Source organism: Glossina fuscipes, unplaced genomic scaffold (assembly GCF_014805625.2).
Source record: "Glossina fuscipes isolate IAEA_lab_2018 unplaced genomic scaffold, Yale_Gfus_2 116, whole genome shotgun sequence".
Lineage (NCBI taxonomy): Eukaryota > Metazoa > Arthropoda > Insecta > Diptera > Glossinidae > Glossina > Glossina fuscipes.
The window spans coordinates 1,357,546-1,367,523 of NW_023998459.1; the positions used below are offsets into that span (position 1 = coordinate 1,357,546).

At 32.6% G+C, this 9,978-nt stretch overlaps 1 pseudogene; it reads left to right on the forward strand.

Annotated features, from left to right (window-relative positions):
- Nucleotides 1–1,178: 1,178 nt before the first annotated feature.
- On the forward strand, nt 1,179–1,551 carry LOC119640271 (annotated as a pseudogene).
- Nucleotides 1,552–9,978: the final 8,427 nt, after the last annotated feature.

Sequence of the window (9,978 nt, forward strand, 5' to 3'; positions counted from 1 at the left end):
GCAATTATTAACAATTATTGTAAAATGAATTTTTATGTCAATATGAAAATTACATGAAATAATTGATTAGTGAATTTTCGCATTATGTGAGAAAACTGTTTGGGGCAGCGAAAAATTTTCAAATATTTGTAAAAAATCAAAATAAGCGATTATTGTAAAAATTTTGCCTTATAATAGAAATAGACATGGTAAAGTTTAAGAATTACAATGATTCGATAGATGATTTTTGAAAATAAATAGAAGTTGAGGAAAATAAGACTAAAAACTAATCCAATTATGAAATAATATAATATATTGTAAATTTAAATGCCAAAGTATCTAAGTAATGACATGTAAAAGAAATTTGTTAGAAATGCAAAAAATATTAAAAAGGGAAAAGCTAAACCGATCAAAGCTGCTGTTAAAGCAATGAAACTGACGGTACCAAAGGCGAAAAGCACAATTGCAAAACCTAAAAAAGCAACTACGACTGGCGCTTCTAAAAAATAACCATGAAGAAAATTGCCGTCGGCAGAAAGTAAATTTCCATTCCCGTATGTTTAGATATCAAAGAAAATCCCTTTTCAGGGCTTCAAATTCTTTTTTAAAGAGATTGAATTTTTTTTTTTTTTTTGCGAAAGAAAAGAGCATAAACTACTTCTGTATTATTTTCTTTCACATTGTTTTTCTGTATTTTCTTCTTTTTTATTTGTTTTCAAAAAACATCAAAAAACGTGTTATCTTTCTAACGTAAAATTGATTAGGTGGCCCTTAGAAGGGCCGATTTATATTTATTTGTCCTCAATTATTTATTTCGAGCTGGTGTATTCGGGAACTGCTTTTGTTCCCTCACTGACAGCATGTTTGGCCAATTCGCCTGGCAAGAAAAGACGAACGTCAGTTTGAGTTTTCCGACTTGTAATAGTTGAACGTCTAGTATAATAGGGTAACCGAGATGCTTCACTTTACTTTGTTTCCTTCTCGATTTTAGATTTTATAAACATTATATGCGCAATGCAATCTGCAAAATTTTTGTACAAATGCGACGTTTAAGTGCTTTTTTATTACCGAAAAATTCAACTATCGAATATGCATCGGCTTAATTCGGAAATGTATTTCGCGAAGCAGCTATATTTCGTTACGAGAAAAATTATAAAAAGCGCTGTGAAATAAAACAAAAGTGAAAGAAATAAATAAATATGTCAGGTCGTGATAGCGGTGGTAAAGCTAAAGCAAAGCCAAATCGCGCTCAAATCATACTGGTTTACAATTCCCTGTCGGTCATATTCATCGTTTATTGAGGAAATGCAATTATGCTGAAAGAGTTGGTGCGGGTGCTCCCCTTTATTTGACAGCAGTTCTGGATATTTAGCAGCTGAAGTTTTAGAATTAGTTGGAAATGCTGCTCTTGATAATAAGAGGACTAGAATTATTCTACTTCATTTACTATTAGCCATTCGTAATGAAGACGAATTGAATAAACTTCTATCCGGTGTAACAATTGCTCAAGGTGACGTTCTACCAAATATTTAGGAAGGGCTCTTGCCAAAGAAAACTGAGAAGAAGGCCTAAATAAATGATATAGTTATCGTAAAACAAACCAATCCGTCCTTTTCAGGACGACGAAATTTTTTTATAATGAGAAATATGTATAATTGTATTTTTATTGGAACTATTCTTGCGGTCATTTTATTACACCTTATCACCGTCTTTTAAAAGTAAATGTGGCAAAATTGCCTAAAATCATGCTTTGCTTGTTCTCTTTTCAATCGGTTTTTATTAAAAGCGGAAATATTGAAAAACTTAATAGTAATTGAATTAAAAATAAACTCCTCTTTTATTTTTTTTACAAACAAGTTCATATAATAAAACAAAATATGCACACACATACATCTCCTCCTTATTATATTCGTGGTCCTGAAATGCACCGATTGTTTTTATTTTTCTTATTCCCATATTCCGTTTAAGCAATTTCATTTAACCACCAAAACCATAAAGTGCGCGGCCTTGCCTCTTCAAAGCATAAACGACATGCATTGGTGAAACCGTTTTTCGCTTAGCGTGCTCAGTACATGTGACAGCATCACGAATAACATTTTCTAAGAAAACCTTTAAAACACCAATGATTTATGAACGTATGAATGAACAAATGACGGAGTGAATGTATGAACGAATGAATGAATTATTAAATAAATGAATGAACGAATGAATATATAAAAAGATTAATGAAGGAATGAATGAAGGAGTAAATGCATAAATGAATGAATAGGTGAATAAATAATTAAATGAAAAAATAAATGATGGAATGAATGAACTTGTGGATGAATAAACGAATGTGTGAAAGATTAATGATTGAATAAACCAATCAGTCAATTAGTGAAAACGAATATATTAGTTTAGGGAAAAAGAAATCCATTATTTTTATATGAACTTCAGGACTTTAACATGCTTCGGATTGTCCGATTTGGGTCAAATATGCACCGTTTTGTTGTGTGATTTGTTGCCATTTTAAAGGTAACTTCAAAATGCCTCTCTCATAGAAGTCCTGGTCTCTATTTGCAAAAAACTCTAGTAGTCGATTTTCACAATCCTCCCTAGATTCCAACTTTTTATCATTAAAGAAATTTTGCAATGCAAGAAAAAGATGATAATCGCTTGGTGCCAAGTCCGGACTGTATGGCGGATGCATTAAAACTTCCCAACCAAGCTCCCGAAGTTTCTAGCGAGTCACTGTAGATGTGTGTGGCCTAGCGTTGTCCTGGTGGAACACGACACCTCTCCTGTTGGCCAATTCTAGCCGTTTCTGGTCAATCGCTATCTTCAAACGGTACAGTTGTTGACAGTAGAGATCAGAATTTAGCGTTTGGCCATATGGAAGCAACTCATAATAAATAATCCCCTTCCAGTCCCACCAAATACATAGCAAAACCTTCCTGGCCGTTTGAGGTGCTTCACCGCTCTTTGACCACGATCGTTTTCGCACAGGGTTATCGTATGTGATCCATTTCTCATCTCCAGTCACCATCCGTTTAAGAAATGGGTCTATCTCATTCCGTTTGGCCAAGGCTTCGCAGATGGAAATTCGATCCATCATGTTTTTTAATGTTAATTGGTGTGGCACCCAAACATCGAGCTTCTTTTTGAATCCAGCTTTGTGTAAATGGTTTAAAACTGTTTTATGGTCGATTTTTAGCTCCTGGGCGATGTTACGACTGCTAACATGCCGGTCAACTTCGATCATTTCTCCGATTTTATCGACATTTTCGACGCCCGGCCTACCTGTGCGAGGTGCATCTTTAACATCAAAAATTCCTGAACGGAATCTACGAAACCAAAATTGCACATAATTGGCTGTTACAGTATCGGAACCATAAACACCATTCACAATTTTAGCCGCCTGGCTTGCATTTTCGCCTTTGTCAAAGAAAAACTGTAAAATGTACCGAATTTCCTCTTTGTTCACTTCCATTTTTAACACGCTGTAACTCACACTTCCAAAAAACAGCAAAAGAATTTTTTTTACTGCGAAATGTACAGTATGTAAATGTACAGTATCGGAAATATAAATAAACGAATGAACGCATGGACGCCTGTGCAAACGAAAGAAGGAAGTAATGAATGAATGATTGAGTGAATGAATGAATGATAGAATGAATGATTGCGTGAATGAATGAACGATGGAATGAATGAATGCATTAATGAATAAACGATTGGTTGAATCAATTTCCAAAGGCAACCTTGATTGGAGTCGCACAGGTGTCTCCATATGGTCTGTGTCGAGGGACAGACCAGTCCAGTCGAGTAGGGGTTTCAGAATCAGGGAAGAGACGAAATCGACAACGACAGCGAATAAAGCAGAAAAGCAAAACTTATTATTAGACAATAATAACGAAAGCGAGCTTTGAACTGGCAAAGTGTTTGTACAATTTGTAGAACCTTGATATAAATTTATAATTGTAGGATCAACGCTGTAAAATAACAAGAGCGAGTGCGATATGGAATGTAATAAGCGTGTAACTTTAATCAATCTACGGTTCTTGAAGTGCTTTCGTATTGTAAAAGGATTTAACATTTATTGATGAATTGTAAGCGAAGTAAGAGAATGAATAAACAAAATGAAAACTTCAGAGAAGTCAAACTATTTTTTAAATATTCAAAAAGGCATAAAATTCTTCGCAGTCAGATCCTGGTTGCCGCTGAGCATACTCCAGCACCAGGAAATGTGCAAAAGCCCTCACAAGTGGCGCCCGAGCAGGGGCAGTTGTCATCGGAAACAAGAAAATATTTAAACAAGGTAATAAAATGCTATAACAAATTAATTCACAGTTTTTATAAAACCTGTGCTGAAAAGAGTGACCAAAAAAAAATTTGAAAAATTTTTAATTTGATATTCACAAAATCACCGTATGTAAAAAAAAAAGGAATAACTAAACAATATAACAAAATTTAGCGATCGATGCAGGCATTCGCGTTACATCGCTTGCTACGGCCAAGCAAAAATAACGCCGTGCATTTGGTAGCCCTAAGAAATAAAATAAATGCGAGTACCGCAAGGAATTCGGCCAAAAACAGTTGCGCGAACAAAAGCGAAAAACAAGTAAAATCAAAGCGACTGATTTTTGGAAGCAGAAGAATGTGTTCAGTAGTGCAGTAACAACCGAGCAAGTGAAGTGTAGAACATTTCTTACAACATTAAGCTGCCAATTTAGAGGAAATAAAAGCATGCAAAAGAAAACAACAAAATCAAAAATTAAATTATATTAATGAAAAAAAAAAAGAAACAAAGGAAAAATTTTTGAAAATAAAAGTAAAAGCTAAAATCGAACAGTGAACGAACGACAATGTTCAGTTAAAAGGCAAGTCACTAGATATAAGAAACGGGAAAAGGTAAATTTAAATTAAAAAGGAAAATTAAAGTGAAAGAGTTTATTTAAAATTGAGTTAAAAAAAAAAATAAAAAAAAATAACTTAGAAGAAAAATAAGCTGAAAACATTGTTTATATAACTTAAGAAAACCAAATATTCATTCACTATACGCTCTTGCAAGCTCATTTTACAGTTACACATAGTCATGTAACATTTTCATAAAATTTACATCTCCATATATTTCAATAAAACTATTTCAAATTTGAAAAACTTTATATACTAAAACACACAGCAAATAGCGCAGAATTTCATTGAAAAATAAAATTCTAAATTGGAGAAGAAATATTTTCATCGCCAGATAATGGTAGCCAGAAAAATGAAAAATAAATCATAAATTTGAAAAACAAAACACATCCTAAAACACAAAATGCCAAACTTGAAAGGAAAGGCGACTTCATTAAAATTGTTAACTTAAGGTGATGCCTGGTAACAAGAGCATATAAAAAAAAAAAAAAAAATTCAAAAACCAATGCGTGTATATTCGGCCGGTGCCTACCTGTGTTGTTACCAATCATAAAGCGTGGTAGGAAGACAGTATGAAATAATGAATGAAGAAATTAATGAAGGAATGAATGAATGTATAAAAAAATGAATGAAGGCATAAATGAACCTGTGCATGAACAAACGAATAAATGAATGAACGAAGGACTGAATGAGCGAATAAATGAAAGAACGAACGAAAGCATGAATGATTGAATGGATGAATGAACAAATCAATCAATGCAAATGAATGAAATAATTAATTAATCAGCGAAGAAATAAATGGACATATGAATGAATGAATTATTGAATAAATAAGTGAATGAATGAAGGATTGATTCATTGAACGAATAAATGGATGAATGATAGAATGAATGATTGAATGTTTCGATGATTGAGTAACTGAAAAAAGGAAGTAATGAATGAATAAATTAATGAATGATTGAATGAATAAGTGAAAGAATGATTGAATGAATAAGTGAAAGAACGAACGGATGTATGAATGCATAAATGCTTGAATGAATAAATTAATATATGAATGAATGAATCATTGAATAAATGAGTGAATAATGAATGAATAATTGAATGAATGAGTGAATAATGAATGAATAATTGAATGAATGTATGAATGATTGATTGAATGAATGAATGATTAATGGAATGAATGAATGAATGAATGAATGAATGATTGAAAAAATAAATAAATAAAAGGATGCATTAATAAGTGAATCAATAAATAAGTGAATAAATAGATGAATGAACATATGAAAGCCTGCACAAGGGGGAAGGAATGAATGAGTGATTGAAAAAATGAATGAAAGAGCCAATCAATGAATGAACGAATGAATGAGAGAATAAATAACTGAGTGAGTAACTTAATGAATGCATGAATGGCTCCGCAAACGAAGGGCGGAACGATAATTCATTATATAATTCATTAATTCCCTCCTTTGTCATTCATTCTCTCATGCATACTCTCATTTATTTAATCAATTATTGATTTATTTTTTTATTCATTTAGTCATTCGTTCGTTCTTCTATTTGTTTATTGATTCGTTAATTGATGCAATCGTTTATTATTTTTGGTTATTCTTTCGTTTGTCAGTTATTTATCAATTTCTTGCTTCATTCATTCGTTCACGCATTAATTGATTCATTCATTCATCTCATTTATTTATTCGTTCACTAATTTTTCCAATCATTCATTCTTTAAATCGTTCAATTTGATTGGTTCATTTACTTATTCATTCATCCACTTGTTTATTCACGCATGTATTCGCTCTAACATTAGTTCATTCACGCAAGCGTTCACACATATAATCATTCATTAATCCCTTCTTTACTTTTTCAGTTCATTTATTGTCCTATTCATTGATTGATTCATTGATTGATTCATTCATTCGTTTATTCACACATTTGTTTATTCATTCATTCATTCATACATTAATTCGTTCATTCATTCCTTCGTTCATTTATTCAATCATTGATTCATTCATTCATTTATAACTTCATTTTCTCCTTCCTTCCTTCATTTGTATAGGCGCTCATGCGTTCATTCAATTATTTATTCGTTCCTTCCATACTTCTTATCGTCCTTCTTTCCTTCCCTCCTTCATTCATTCATCCATTCCACATTTTCAATCATTGATACAATCATTCGTTGGTTCAATCATACAATAATTCATTCATTCACTCAATCATTCCGTCATTTATTCAATCATTCTATAATTCATTCACTCATCTATTTATTCATTCATTCATTCATTTATTCCGTAATTCATTTTTATATATATTTATTCATTTACATATTCATTTATTCCTTCGCTCATTAAATAACTCATTCCTTCGATAACTGATAAATTACTTCATTCATTCATTCATTCATTCATTCATTAATTCAATCATTCATTCTTTCATTTATTCAATAATTCGTGCATTCATATATTTGTTTATTCATTCATTCGTTTATTCATTCAATCATTCACTCAATTACTCATTCATTCGTTCTTTCATTTTTTCAATAAAATCGTTCATTGATATATTTATTTATTTATTCATTCCTTCGTTCATTCATTCATTCATTCAATTATTCACTCATCTATTTATTTATTCTTTCTTTCAATTTATTCAATAATTAGTTGATTCGTATACTTATTTATTCATTCACCCGTTTATTCATTCATTCATTAATTCATTCAATCCGTCACTCATTTACTCATGCATTCGTCCTTTCATTTATTCAATAATTCGTTCATTGATATATTTATTTATTCAATAATTCGTTTATTTATATATTTATTTATTCATTTATTCGTTTATTCATTTATTCAGTATTTCATTCATTTATGTATTCATTCATTCCTTCGCTCATTAATCAATTCATTCATTCATTCACTGATTGATTATTTCGTTCGTTCATTCGTGCATTAAATCATTCAATCACAAGTTCAAAAAATAAGAAAAGAGAATATCAGAGCGCCCAGAGCAGTCCTCATTTTGCTTAATTATCTGTACTACTAACACGCATCCGGGACTCGACTCCGATATCACAGCACCAGCCCAAGACAACATGCAGCCACCGGTCTACGAAACGACGCCGGGCATGCAAAGGCCCTTAAGAGTCTGTGCTAAATAAGCTACCGCAATGTGGTCGCCTAGAAACCGTCGCTCAAGCAGATATAGGGAAATGATGAAGCGAATTGGCAGTCACAACCTCGGCGAAGTAGTAAGTCGAGTATGAAACGACCAAAAGACTTCTGTAACAATACAGCAGGAATACAAGACCGAAGAGCGATGCTAGTAGGTTTGATTGGATTAACTGAAAGTGCGGAGGAGACGTTGGATCGTATTTTTCTTGCGCAAAAACCCTAAAAATAGCGAATTTACCAAAAGTCTAAAGGACAAAAGGAGAAAAATCATTGCAGATTTATTATAATACAATTGTAATTTCGGAAAATCGGGGTTAGTTTGAAATCAGTAAAATCTAAATATTCGTGTCCCATTCTTTTTAAAGGGACAATAAAGTTAAAGTAAAAATTAAAGTAACAAATGGTAAAAATTAATTTGTGGAAATTTCTAAGATTGAGAACGCGTTATATGATTATAAAAAACCTGGAAAAACAAAAATGTAAATAATAATAAAAGAGGTACATTTCTCGCAGGCATTCCAATTTGAGATCGGAAGACATTTTCCATGGTCGTTGTCTTAAAAACTAAAAAAGAAAAAAAAACAAAATTGTGCAGAACGCTGTTATTACCCAAATTAAACTCTACGAGCTTTAAAATTGTGACCGGTATTTGTAAAAAGGGTTTTATATTTTCGACTCTCACTCCATATCAAAAAACGAACTTCTGCATGCACGCGTATTTTGGAAAGTACTTTTATTTAGAAGATCAAAATGAAAATAAAAGGAGGATATAATTTTTCTGGATTTTAACATTAAGACTAAAAACCCGACATTTAAATAAAATCAAACAATATCTTGGTCAAATTTGCAAAGAAAAAAAAAAAAACTGCAAAATTTGACTTAAAAGTTTTAACATTGAAATTAGCATGAGTTCTGTTAAATGTGAATTTAACAAAAAAAAATGTGCAGCTAAAATTGTGTGCTAAAGTGGGAGATGAAAACAAAGGGAAAACCGCCACGCATAGGACGAAGAGATCAACGCGAGAATAGTCTGGGAAAACGGGTAGAATTCGAAATCAGCATTTTTTTGGCCTTACAAAAAAAAAGAAGAAAACACGTACTAACGTTTTTCTTTTCAGGTGCTCGTTTAAAGTCATCAAGGGAAGAGAGAGGAGACGCCCAAGCCAGCAGCGACAACAGCAACACCGTCATCAGTCCCATCATCGTTTTGCTCATCAACAACAGTCACAACAGCAACAGCAACTTGAAGGCAGCTTCTGTGTACTTAAGCCACCCGACAACTGCCAACCAACCTTCAACGCATTTCCACCCCCACCCGCAGCAACATGAACAACAACTTCGTCAACATCAGGGACGACAACAACAACAGTTACCTCCACTACTACAACGAGGTGTGACTTCAGATCAGTAAGCAAGCAACGTGTGTATGTGTGCTTGGTTTAGGCAACCCAATATCTTATTACGTGTATCGCTACACCCAAGCTAATTAACACACCACCCCATGACACCACTCGATCATGGCGTGTGTAGGTAGTGGCTTTTGTTTCTTTCGCTTACATAAACAATTGTCCTTCAATTTAAAGGAGGGAGAAGAAACAAAAGGGATTTTTCGTTTTTACATTTTGTATTTGCTGAGGAGGGAGACCTTTGAAAAAAAAAGCAAACTAAATAATAGCTATTGAACAACAAAATTCTGATGAAACGCGAAAATTGAAATTCCAAAAATCTAGCCAAAATTTACATAGTAGTACTGAGATATAAAATAAACAAAAGAATAATAATACCAGCGGAAACAATTAATGGTCGATGGCGAAACACCTAACAAACAAATCAGATACTACAGCGATCCACGCAAAATAATAGCATCATAATAGGAGTAGATGCAATAATCAGAGAAAGCTAGTAGAATAGGAACGCTCAAGAGTTACGAAAATTACAAATAAAA